The sequence below is a fragment of the Pelobates fuscus genome, chromosome 1, assembly GCF_036172605.1.
Source record: "Pelobates fuscus isolate aPelFus1 chromosome 1, aPelFus1.pri, whole genome shotgun sequence".
NCBI lineage: Eukaryota > Metazoa > Chordata > Amphibia > Anura > Pelobatidae > Pelobates > Pelobates fuscus.
The window spans coordinates 210,107,465-210,121,156 of record NC_086317.1 but is presented as its reverse complement, the minus strand read 5'-3'; the positions used below and the strand labels follow the sequence as shown (position 1 = coordinate 210,121,156).

The 13,692-nt window shown below is 42.1% G+C and overlaps 1 protein-coding gene across 17 annotated transcripts in view; it reads right to left on the bottom strand.

Moving 5' to 3' along the window:
* The window catches only part of EPB41 (erythrocyte membrane protein band 4.1), a 403,184-nt gene that overhangs the window by 276,801 nt on the left and 112,691 nt on the right, over positions 1-13,692 (bottom strand). For 16 of the 17 annotated variants that reach the window (XM_063454186.1, XM_063454177.1, XM_063454258.1 and 13 more), the window contains one exon: positions 11,925-12,797. The exons of the other annotated variant lie outside the window; for it this stretch is intronic. The gene's annotated coding sequence lies outside the window, so the exon portion shown is untranslated. Of the gene's footprint in view, positions 1-11,924; positions 12,798-13,692 lie in introns of those variants that run through there. 17 annotated transcript variants of the gene reach the window in all.

Genomic DNA, 13,692 nt, shown 5'->3' with positions numbered 1-13,692 from the left:
GCTGCTTATTGCCCTTATTGACCTCGCTAACCACAATGTTCTAAGTGGTTAGCTGGGTGGCCGTCGTTCGTCTGTGCAAACACGTGGCAGAGGCCATCTTTAGCTGTGAACACATACAGTGGTGTTTGGTCGTCGAGTGCATGGAACTATAATCAGACACTGGATCGCGCAAACACCGCTGGGACTTCTCTTTATTAGTTTGGCTGGATTCACTTGAGAAGAGCAGCATTTGGTGGAAAGACTAAGTATACATATGAACTGGTTGCATTCGTATTTCTGTTATATTGTGAACTACCAAACGAGACCGACCGCAAGCCCTGATTCTCTGGAACTGTTTTGGGCATGGGACCATGTGTGCGGTCGGTCAAACTAAGACTACCAAGGAAATCCTGAACCTTGGAACCAATCTTGGTGATTTTTAGGATTGTTGGTCCCCCAGATCGGGGCTATCTGGAGATATGACTACATTGGGGTTTCCATGTGTTTTGGGGGTATTTTTATTATGTTATACAAATGTTTGTTTTTGTGTTAGGAGATAATTGAGTTAATACAGTGCTTGACTCAATTATCTCCCATGTACAGAGGAGGGATTAACCTATTATGTATGGAAGTGTCCTGGATCTGAGAGCCAATGTAATTGTGTATTTGTTTCTATTGTGGTTTTACTCTCAGGTCCAGGGGGAAGTGCCCCTTGCATGGGGACCTGCATATAAGGCCAGTTGTGTCTACCATTAAAAATTCCTCTTCACCCTCAACATAGAGCCTCGTTTCATGTGTGGAGGGGACAGCTATATACACTCTGGGGATTGCAATATCACTATACTCCTATATCACTATGCTCTTGGAGTAGAGGATCCTGGTCTTGGGTCCAGGGTGTAGGACAGCGAAACCCCAACCAAGCTGTAACGCTGGAAGTCTGGACTACAGTGTTGGTGGCGTCTGGTGGAGTGCTTGGAGTACTCGGTGAGCACTAGGAGCATCGATTGGCGGAGGCAACCGGCCAGGGTGCCAGGCGGTCCACCACATCTGGTGCCAGCGGTGGGATGGCTTCCTAGTGTGAGGAGAAGCATCCTGGAGACACCGTTCCTGGATTTATAATTGAGGGCAACACTAGTACCCATACAGCGCCCCTGGCTACAGCAGTATGGAACCAGCTAGTTCCCAGACAGCGTTCCTATACGAGGAGGAGGATGACCCAGACTGGAAGGATGCTGCTCAGAAGGAAATCTGGTATGATGCCCTGGAGGGTATACAGCGTTGGCGGGGCGAGAATCTCCCCAGCGAGGAGCAATGGCTACAGATGCGAGTGGCGATGCGGATGCCTCTCCTGGGAGAGCAGTCTCTGGAGGAATGGGTGACAGAGCTCGAGAGCCTGGTATGTAAGGAACTTTGGTTGGACGACGCATACTAGGCACTTTGGTGGTACATGGTTCGGCATGCCCCCAGGATGGCTGAGCACGACAGGCCCGAGGCTGAGGATTACAATGGCCCTGGCCTGTTGTGGGAGTCCCTTGCAGAACCGGAGTTCGGAAGAACTGTAAAGTCCTGATTCTGGGACATCTATGATTACAGGGCGGGCATGCATGATTGGGATAACGCTAACAAGGTGAGACAAGACCTGACAGTCGGTCTTACTCCCCAGTGGCAGTGTACCATGCAGGGAGAGGAGACAACTGGTCTCTCTCCCTAGTGGCAGCTGGAGTTAGGAAGGGGGGAGAAGATGATCTGTCCCTCTGCCCTGCAGCAGAAAGCATCCTGGGGAGTGGAGGCAACCAGCCTCACCATCCAACAGCAGCCAGAAATACCGGGAGAGGAGACAACTGATCTCTCTCCCCAACTACAGGGGGACAGCATCGCTGATGCCAATGGTGCAGTGTACCATGCAGGGAGAGGAGACAACTCTCCCCAACTACAGGAGGACAGCACCGCTGACCTCAGTGGTGCAGATGGGACCGCAGTCTCTGTACCAAACCTGCAGGGATGGTAGACGGCCGGTCCAGATCCAAAACCAACCCCGCAGGAATACCAGGAGGAGGAGGTAGGCGATCCTTCCTCTCCACAGCAGATTCCCAACCGGGTCCTGGGGTTAGGAGATGAGACGGCAATACCCACTGACCCCATCCCAGCAGAAGAGCTGGCATCTGGGCAGAGGGCAGCTGGCATCTGTCCTCCCTTTTCCCAGGGCCTGCATACCTGCAGGCCACCCCAGTAGAAGTGCTGGCACCAGGGCAAAGCATAGTTGGCCTCTGCCCTCCCCTTGTCCTTAGTCCAGGACCTGACGACCCTCTGATCTACCCAGCCATAACGTTGGCTGCGGGGCAGGCCGGGAGTGATAGATGCCCACTTAACTGCTGGGGACATACAGGTCAGAGATGGGCTACATAAGTCACCAGGTCCAGAAGTCACTGAAAAGAGGTCAGGTACCTGGTTAGTCTTACCTTGGGGGTGGGAAGATATGTGGCGAAGGTAACCTCACCACTAGTTCTTGGAGGAGCATGCTTGCCAGCCTCTTGCTCCAGGACTATCACCCATATATTAGACCTTGGTTCAGGACTGTGGAAAGGCTTTGTTTGTGCATTTTCCCCTCTATGGTTCGGTATATGCGGCTTACCGAACAGATTAGACTATTGCTGTTCGTATACCGAATAAACTGTCGAACGGACCGACCACCCAGAACAGTTGTGTCCTGCTTATTGCCCTTATTGACCTCGCTAACCGCAATGTTCTAAGTGGTAAACTGGGTGGCCATCGTTCGTATGTGCGAACACGTGGTGCGGCCATCTTTAGCCGTGAACACATACAGCGGTGTTTGGTCGTCGAGTGCATGGAACTATAGTCGGACACTCGACCGTGCGAACACCGCTGGAACTTCTATCTCTTTGTTTGATCGACTGGATTCACTTGAGAAGAGCAGCGTTCGGTGGAAACACACTCCCTAACAAGAGACACAGACTAAGTATAGATACGAACTGGTTGCATTAGTTTTTCTGTTATATTGTGAACTAGTGAACTAGACCTACCGCAAGCCCTGATTCTCTGGAACTGTTTTCGGCACGGGACCATACGTGCGGTCGGTCAAACTAAGACTTCCATGGAAATCCTGAACCCCTGAACCGATCTGGGTGATTTTTACATATGTTGGTCCTCCAGATCAGGGCTATCAGGAGATATGACTATACTGGGTTTTCCGTGTGTTTTGGGGGTATTTTTTAATATGTTAAAAAAATGTGTGTTTTTGTGTCTGGAGATAATTGAGTTAATACAGTGTATTTGTTTCTACTGTGTTTCTATCTGATTGTGTATTTGTTTCTACTGTGGTTTTACTCTCAGGTCCAGGGGCGAGTGCCGCTTGCATGGGGACCTGCATATAAGCCCAGTTGTGACTACCATTAAACAGTTCCTCTTCACCCTCAACATAGAGCCTTGTCTTGTGTGTGGAAGGGACAGCTATATTTACTCTTGGGATTTCTATATCACTATACTTCCCTGGGATTATAATCATTTGCTCTTGGAGGAGAGGTCTACCCACTGGAAGCTGGATCCTGGTCTTGGGTCCAGGGTGGGCGAGACCCCAACCAAGCTGTAATGCTGGAAGTGGAGACTACAGTGCTGGTGGTGTCTGGTGGAATGCTTGGAGTACTCGATTGGCGGAGGCACCCGGTTGGGGAGCCACAGTCAAATATACTTTAATGCAAAAAAAAAAAAAATAATAAAAATATATATATATACATATATATATTAAACAACTTGTTTGGCAAACAGTGGTTTTCTTTTTAAAGTTGGCAAAATACGTTGTGTTTTATTAAAGTTTTAATATTGTTTGCGTTTATTTCTTTATATATCCATCTATATGCTGAGAAGCTGATTTATAGAGCTCTATATCCATCAGTGGGGATTGTACCGCTGTATGCTGATTTACTTAGAGGTCGTTTTTTAGCTCTATCAAATGGGAGTGTTATACCAGATACTTTTATGTTGTGTGTCCTGCACTTAGCACTAGGTACCCTGCACTATCACCAGTTATTTTCTTTTTTTAGTGCCTATACCTCAAACTATCTAAAGCCTAAACAGTCTCTAAAGAAGAATATCGCAAGCATTTGTGGACTTACTGTAATTTTTATTTTTGGTGCAACCTGGATTTGCATTCTGTACATTTCCCTATTCCCCAGGTGGCCCAGTGGAGCCTGTGACACTGCTCTCCTGATCTTCCCTGCCTTCTCTATCCCTCTCCTCTTGTGGCTCTCTGACTGTGAATGGAGCAATGAAGAGTAATCAGAGGTTTCTCTGTGCTTCTCAATGAGTTGTAGTAGCTTGCCATTTCTGTTAGCTCTGTGGAGCAAACGGGTGCGAAGAAAAACCTCCCTGGCTGTCGATTTCTTCCCCCAATTATAAAAGTGCCAATTTCTATTGAGATCTACACTGTCACAAATATGACTGACTTCAGATAGCTATAAGGTGTGTGTGGAGTGGTCCTTTAATGCAGTTCTCCCTTCTCCCCCTTTACAGAATGTTAAACAGAATCAGATTAGGAGAAGGTGAGGCATGCAAACAGAAAAATAAATATTGTCTATACCTCCGCAAGTTGCTTTAACCACATTAATTCCACTCAACAACTCATCATTAACGTAACAAAGTAAACAGTCTAATAGCAAAGCTGACTTTTTTTTTTTTTTAAATGTTTGAATGTGGGTATTGTGGCCTAAAATACAAAATGTGCTTGGAATTTCGGACAATGCACATTTCACTGAATAACTTCCCACTATAAAAGTTCTGAAATTTAAAAGGAATTTAACCCACATCCCTTTCTAACCCTTTATTCTAAAATTATATTTACTGCTTTTATGTCAACGTAAAGGAAACTCTGCTAAAGAGCCTCACATGTAGACACACAGAGGCCATCATACACTATATCATAGATACAAACAGACACTCCCTAACAAAATCACACATTCACCCTCTGCACAGACCATTGTATCTAATACTCCTCTCTCATTTCATCTCTAAATGCACAAGTCTTAGTTTAGTTGTAGCAGAGATCTCCTGTGGCCATTTCTGGACCCCTACATTTGGAGCTGCCATCAAAAATATTTTGGGGTCCCCAGGTCCCGCCTTCCAGTCCACCACCATTGTGCAGGCTACTAGAGCTGTGGTAAGGGATGTAGGTATACAACACACACTGACACGGCCATCCACCTTATCTAAAAGAAAGCGTGAATCATCAGACCAAGCAACCTTCTTCCATTGCTCCATGGTCTAGTTCTGATGCTCATGACTTCTTTGGAGGCACTTTCGTTAGTGAGTAGGGGTCGTCATGGGCACTTTGACAAGTCTGCAGCTAAGCAGTAAACTGTGATGCACTGTGTGTTCTGACACTTTTCTATCATGTCCAGCATTATGTTTTTCAGCAGTTTGAGCTACAGTAGCTCTTGTGTGTGATTGACCCAGATAAACTAGCCTTCACATACCCACGTGCACCATGGGTGCCCATGACCCTGGGCGCCGGTTCACCATTTGTTCTTCCTTGAACCTCTTTGGGTAGGTACTAATCACTGCATACCAGGAACACCCCACAAGACTTGCCATTTTGGAGATGCTCTGAGCTCAAAGCCAACAGGTTTTTTTTTTTTTTTTTATCTCCTGCTCTGTAAAATTAAATTTAATCCCACACAGGAGACTCCTGCAAGGTCTAGCAAGCTATTTACAGAGCATGGGTTAAGAAATACTACATTAAACAGAATGTGCAATAAAGGAAGTATAGTCATTGCATGATCCTTTACAGGAAGTGTTCAGGAAGGCAATGTAAGTAACAAGCAGGGAGGTGACACTACTGTGCATAAACAAAGTGAATGCACTAAATTGCAGAGAATTGAACTGTGAGAGTGCAGGGGCATTATCTACACACCAAAACAGTTTAATTAAGCTAAAGTTGTTTTGGTGACCAGTTTCCCGTTAAAGTTCCTTTCTGTATTTGAGTGGGACTGTGAAGTGAGCCTTCCTTCAATAACAGGAAACAAAGGCAGAATTTGGCTTCATAATTGTGATGACAGCATCTGATGAGACTGTAGCTCAACTGGGTTGGGAGAAGGGACTTTATCAGCTCAGAATCACAACAGCTTAAGCCTGGCATTCACAAACTAAAATTAAAGGGATCCTATAGTGCCAGGAAAACAAAGTAGTTTTCCTGGCACCATAGGGTTAATAAGGTCCCCCCTCAGGGCTGAATGGGTTAAAACCCCTTCAGCCACTTACCTGAATCTAGTGCCGATGTCCCTTGGCGCTGGGTCAGGCTCAGTCCACGCAATGGGCGTGCATACATTAGGCCTCCCCATAGGAAAGCATTATTCAATGCTTTTCTATGGGAAAAATGTGACGCTGGAGGTCCTTGAGGACGTCCAGCGTCCGATAACAGACCAAAAGTCTGTTTGGATTCCAGAAGCCCTCTAGTGGCTGGTAGACAGCCACAGAGGGCAGACTTAGAGCTGCAATGTAAACATTACAGTTCTCTGGAACTGCAATGTTTTATATTGCAGCACTAAATGAAAAAGGGTCACAGCACCCAGACCACTTCAATTAGCTGAAGTGTTCTGGGTGCTACAGTGTTCCTTTAACTTCAACAGAAGACAAATCCACACATTTATTTTATGAGCAAGCAAATAAATATGGCAGCTTATTACTTAGGATTCTGCAGAAATGTAGGAAACTGTTTCATATTCCCAAAATTAGAATAGAAAAAAAAAACATTTCTGCTCCATTCCCTATGGAGAAAAAAAATAAATAAAAAAATTGCATGGTCTTTCCACTCTTACTACACTGCACTTTATAATAAGCACCTACCGTGACACAGACCGTCAAACCGTCAGACCGTTGATGTGCAATGGAGATTCAGAATTACTTGTCAGTTAAGATCCAGAAGGCATTACCCCACGACATGACCCAATGAACTAGAGTTTACTATAAAAGAGAGTTACAAGAGGCAATAAAAACATCTAAAACAAAAAGTGCTCTGGTCACAGATGGCCTCTCATTAAAATACTATAAAATATTTGGCAATATACTGTTACCGCACATGTTGAGAATGTTTAATTCAATTTTAAATAAGGAATCTAAATATACATTAGTGGCACACGTCACTATACTGCCCAATGAGGGCAAAGACCCTGAAGTCTGTTTAAGTTGGAGGCGCATATTTCTGTTAAATGAGGCTATTAAACTGTATGCAAAATTGTTGGCAGCCGTTGCTAGTCCACCTGGATAAAAGTGGTTTTGTTCTGGGAAGGCAAAAGATAATTCCATCAGGATACGAAGTGCAATACATATTGCACAGCCCGAGTGTCACCAGATGCTAATCCTCTCCATAGATGAGGAGAAGGCTTTTGATCAGGTGGACTGGCAATTAATGCATCATGGGTCCTCAAACTCCAGCCCCCCAGATGTGGCTGAACTACAACTCCCATGATTCTCTGATTATGTAATTCAAAGAATCATGGGAGTTGTAGTTCAGCAACATCTGGGGGGGGGTCAGAGTTTGAGGACCCATGCATTTAACATTACATAGGGTGGGGCTAGGGGACAAAATCCAAAGAGGAACTTTTCTTATAGCACATACTCCATACAATAGCACTTCCTGCCATACCTGTTTTTCTCGCTCTCTTCCCACTTTGTTTCATTCAGATCCTTGAATAAATATTTTAATCCATGCAGCCGGTCATTGTTAAAAGCCTAGTTGGATAGGCATGTTCCAGGGATGGACTGATAGTTCTGTGGATAACTCCTGTGTGTATTTCTATATGCTTACAGAGTAAGAGCATTTTATCAATGCATGTGTGAGTGTGCATGTTATCAGTAAAAGTGATTATTATACTTGGAGAATAATTTCAGGCCAATTGTTTTGAAAGTCTAATTTTACAAACACCTCACATCAGAATCTTGGGGAAAAGGACTTGCACAAGCACATGCTTGTTTCCATTCTTAATTCGCAGTGCTGTTCCTGTCACCAGAAAAAAGGGGGATGGAATGGAGAAATTGCGGTGTTTTTAAGGTGGGGCAAATAAGCTGCTTAGTTCCCCAAGATGGACAAGATGTCTGCTCAATCTCCTGTCCCATGAAAATGGTTAAAAAAATATATATATATTTATGGTCAGGAGACAGTCAGTTAATGATTTTATTCATAGATCATGTGACATCTGACCAGTAGGGAGAAGGGGGAAACGGAATTATACTGCCAAGCAGCATTGTTCAAGATACTTTGCTGGTCTGTCACCCTCAATAACGTAAGTGATACAGTGTGTTGTACTTTGCAATGCCTGTGTGTAAGTTGGAGAAAGTCTGGGTCATTGATTCTACTCTGAGACCCTTCTTAACCTGTAACTGCTTCAATGGACACTTGAAACATATTTAAATGGGAGGTAGGAGGATGCTATTTTGGGATTGTTCCTAGTGTAACTAGGTTACCAATGTACATTTGATAAAAGTTAGTTATTTCAATTGTTTGGAGAAAAAAAAAAGTTTTTTTTTTTTTTTAAATGTGTGTTCAGTCCAGTGTGTGTTGCGCAAATGTGCGAGCATTGTTTCTTAACCCCTTAAGGACACATGACATGTCTGACACGTCATAATTCCCTTTTATTCCAGAAGTTTGGTCCTTAAGGGGTTAATATCAAAATCCAAACAACAACTCATTTTGCAATATAAGCACCTATTTTTGCAGAATAAATGCGTTCATTTACAGAACTACACATATACCCAATTTATTGTAATAAGAAAAACAAACCCACCATCATCAATGTCATATTAATCCCAAGCCAATATTGAGGGAGGGTAGAAGAAGAGATCCTGTTCCCCAATCCATCAGCAGCAGTACTACAATGGCTTATGAGAGTTTGGACACCACCACAGCTGCCTCAACAGCCACCACTATTAGTTGAGCTCAGCCTCAGGATATTGGGATCACCAAAATGTCCATGCTATCTGATTCAACGTCCAGGAGGCAAAGGGTGGTGACATACTGTGTCAATGAAGGAAAGTTTGGAATCACATAGAGTGCCTCCAAGAAGGCCAAAGGTAATTAATAGGGGTGCGTGAAGGGTAGTACCAGTAGGGAGCAATATCTGCAAAAATACCACAAGTCTGTATTACTAAAAGAAGCAGAACAAGATAGTACTAGGACAGGCAGCAGGTCCACTGATGCTCCGTATTATTCTGAGTAGTTGTCATCCACTACCACCATTATTACTATCACCACCTTTAGACAGAGCAGGGGGAGGGTAATTGGGTCTTCAGACACCTTTCATCACATCAATCATTAAGACTGCAGCCTTTTTAATTTCAATCAAAATACTTAGTTCAAGCTGTGCATTTTAAGTTACAAGTTGCTAACCCCATTTGTGGTCAACAATCTTAATTATGTTAGTAGGATGTTTTTATTTCATGGTTTAATAAAGTAATATATATTGCAGTGTGGCTACGCTTGCTACTTCCACAAACACAGTTGGTAGAATCTATTTGGGTAAACAGTCTTCTTTTTTGTGTGTGGAAACGTTGCCCTTCTCAGGGTGGAAGAGGAGAGTGGGTTGTCAATTGCCCAATCGCTTTCCTTTCCTTTTTAGACAAATCCCATATTTTCCACTTGAAATTACTCGACTTCCCCATTTTTCATTAATACAATATAGCAAAAGGAATAAGATTAAATGGAAAGTCAGTCACTCTGGTCTACTCCCTAGCCAGTGCCAACAGCAACCAAAATTGCTTCCAAGACCATGCACGGCCTTAAAGGGACACTATAGTCTCCAGAACAACTACAGCTTATTGAATTTGTTCTGGTGAGTAGAATCATTACCTCCAGGCCTTTTGCTGTAAGAACTATATTTTCCGAGAAAATGCAGTGTTTACATTACAGCCTAGTGATCACTTCACTGGCCACTCCTCAAATAGCTGTTAGAGATCCTTCCCGGGTCATGGCTGCCTAAAATGCATCCAAACATTCAGTGTCTCCTCCCTCTGCATGCAGACACTGAACTTTCCTCATAGAGATTCATTGAGTCAATTCATCTCTATGAGGAGATGCTGATTGGCCAGGGCTGTGTTTGACTTGTGCTGGCTCTGCCCCTGATCTGCCTCCTTGTCAGTCTCAGCCAATCCTATGGAGAAGCATTTTGATTGGATCAGGCCACCACTATTGAGGATGTCAGCAGATACCGTATTTATTCGAGTATAACGCGCAAAATTTTGTACCGATTTTTAATTTAAAATTAGGGGTGCGCGTTATACTCTAATAAATATACCTCCCAGGACCGCCGGGCTCATTACAAGCCCGGCGGTCCTGGGGGGGCGGGCAGCAAGCGTTTACTCACCTCCGTGCAGCTCCTCCAGCTTCCCAGTGTAAATCTCGCGAGACCCGCGGCCAGCTCTGACGTCATCAGAGCTGGCCGCGGGTCTCGCGAGATTTACACTGGGAAGCTGGAGGAGCTGTACGGAGGTGAGTAAACGCTTGCTGCCCGCCCCCCCCCCCAGGACCGCCGGGCTTGTAATGAGCCCGGCGGTCGGTATTATCGAGCACCCACTCGAATATTTATTCGAGTACAACAAGCACCCTAATTTTAGATTAAAAATCGGTATAAAATTTTATACCGATTTTTAATCGAAAATTAGGGGTGCGCGTTATACACGTGTGCAAGTTATACTCGAATAAATACGGTAGCTTGTTTTTCTGAGGCAAACAGAATGCAGAGCTACAGCTTCAGGCTTGAATACAAGTAAGATTCTGCTATATTTATGGAGGCATGAGGGGCCCAGGGGGGGCTAGATGGTGGTTGTTACACTGTAGGGTCAGGAGTACAGGTTTGTGTTCCTGACTCTATAGTGTTCCTTTAAAGATATCCTGTGGTGTTTAGTACACTATGGGTTTATTCACTAACTTACAAATTTTAATAAGTTGAAAAACAAATTGGGGTGTTCTGTGGGGCAATCAGGCAGCATGTTTAAATTTTGTCCAACATGCTGCACGCACAAATTAGGCTGAGTTCACTATTAACATAGCTTAGCAAACCTACTAAAAAGTTCACAGAGACACCACTGAAAGAGAATTAGTTAAAATAAATTATATATATATATTTATATAATTTTTTAAAATATTTTTTTTGCATTGTCAAATCTAGAATATATAAAGCATTAGGGGGTTATTTTTACCCTATAATGTTTCCATTTAAGGAGAGACTTTATTAATGTGGAAAATTGTAAAAATTGTCTTTTTTATTTTAAAATAAGGATTCCATGAAATGTGTTTTTGAGCACAAATTTGTTGATGTACATTATCAGTGGTGCTGGGAAGCTACATTTGCTTTTAAAGTGGATCTTAAATAATGAAAAAACTTGCAGATGATAGTTTGTATCAGTGTTTATTCAGCACTTTACAAGCAAAATTACAAAAGATAAAAACGTGCGCATTTGCCCTCCACGCCGGTCGCTTGTCCTGCCTTGCAGATCTTTAATCATGTGAACTGAGGAATATGCTGTCAAACATTTCAAGAAGAAAAAAAAGACTGAACAGGCAGTTTTTCCCCCAAAAAACGGTATTTAAAAAGAAAAACACATTCCATAAGCTACAAATATTTATCTCAATATGTAATCCTGCAACAAGATGATGTCCGAGTCTCTCACACTTAGAAAGCTGGTTAACTGTGCTAAAATACAACCTATCACAATTCATTTATATATTTATATATATATATATATAAAAATTGAATTAAACCACATTTACAAATATCCTTCATTGTTTAAAAGTAGAAAATAATACATATGTTTTTTGGAATATTTAGAATGAGATCTGATAACTGCAAATATAAGAAAACAATATTTGTCGTTTGTGTTTTGTTTTTTTCTTAAAAAGTAAAAATAAGCAGTTTTTTTTTCTTTTTTTCTCTAATATTATGACCTTTGCCCTAGACACCCTCTTCCCACAATAAGACAAAATGGAATAATGGAACAGAGCCTATCCCTACTGCAAGGTGACACAGCGACATGTACAGAAAGGAGCTAGAAGAGACTCAATCTGTGTCTAACACTGTGTGGCTTCACTAACTGAAAGTAACAACTGAGCTATGCCACTCATTGTAATGTTTAGCAGATAGAACAGAGTTAGTCACAGATTCAATATATCCCCTATCTTTGCAAGGTAATACCAAAGCAATGGTGTGTAGTGGAAATCCACTGTCTGCATTCATAGCTCAACAAAAGGGCACATATGTCATTACATTGTAAGACCTGGCTTGCGGACATTACAAAATATTCCATAGCAACTAGAGCACCACAGCGTTTTTCACAGTATCGCCAATACCCTTCACAAGATTAGACAGTGTTCCAGTGCTCATAAACTATTATTCAGTTCTTATAAAACAAAAATAACAATGAGATATTGAATAGCGTTTAGGCTTAAAATCCAGTGTCACGGAAGTGAAACACATTCATTACTCACAGTATACAAAAATGCACCTTAAGTGGGAGGGCAGTGTGAAGCAGAGACTTTATCTTACCAAATAAATTAACCCACCCATATATTATATGTGAGCCTGCTCCCTTTATGAAAGTTGCATCATATATTTGTTACTGTAACGTTGTATCTGTAACCTCTTCCATGCCTGAGTGACCAGATGCCTTAAAAAAACAATATAAAATAAAAGGATAAGAAAATTATCCATCCATGGTCATTGAAGACATCTCTTGGGGATTTGGGCATTTTTAGGAAACTTGCTGGTTTTCTGTGAAATTTGCTTTTTTTATGGTCCCATTGGAGGCTTGAAATGGACCTGGAAACACATAAAATGATGAAAATTAGAGGATTTGTTAAAAAAAACGGTCATCACATGAAAAGGACATTCCACGTTCCACACTTAAATTCATCCATCCCAAACAATAACTATATCTGAAACTGTTATGATGCAATTTTATTACATCACATACCTAATAATGTAATTATGAAAGAAGTTTTAATAACATTTCATAGTGGGATATTGTGCTATTCTTTAAGAACAACCTGTGAGTGATGAAACAAGTGAAAACCTTAGTGCAGATGAAGGATGTTTAGATCTGATGATTGGGAAGGCAACTGATGTTATCCTGGTTATCCTCCAAATTTGTTAAACAGCATGAAAGAGTGCAACATTTACCAATCTAGAATACAGGAATATGAGGGAAGATTGTTTGCACCACAGGAGTATTAGTATTGTAAATTACCACATATTCTTTGTGGTGATGGCAGCCACTGGGCATGTTTAAGTCACCCTGTGCCCATTATAGGTGCAGGGTGTATATTATTGTTATTTGTTAAATGTTTTGATTTCTCTAGTAAGCAGAAGTGCTAGCACAATGTATAGCCAAAATATTATGCTATTTTAAAATGGCATTAGTAAAAAAACAAAGTACAATTATCTTTTAAGCCAGGAAGAGTTTGCTTATCCCGGTGCCCAAGCTTGGACTTGCACTGTTCCATGTGTTGTACTTGTAGCCCTATTGGAGACTATGACTTCTATATATTACTTTTTCCAATACTGTTAGAAAATGATTTATCTACAAAAATTCCCCACAGACTTTAATGGTAACTTCTGTAGACAAAAATCATTAGTAAAGTTTTTCTAACAGTATAAAATCATTTTGAAAGCTTATTAAAACAAAGCCTATATCCCTGGCCATGTTTAATAATAA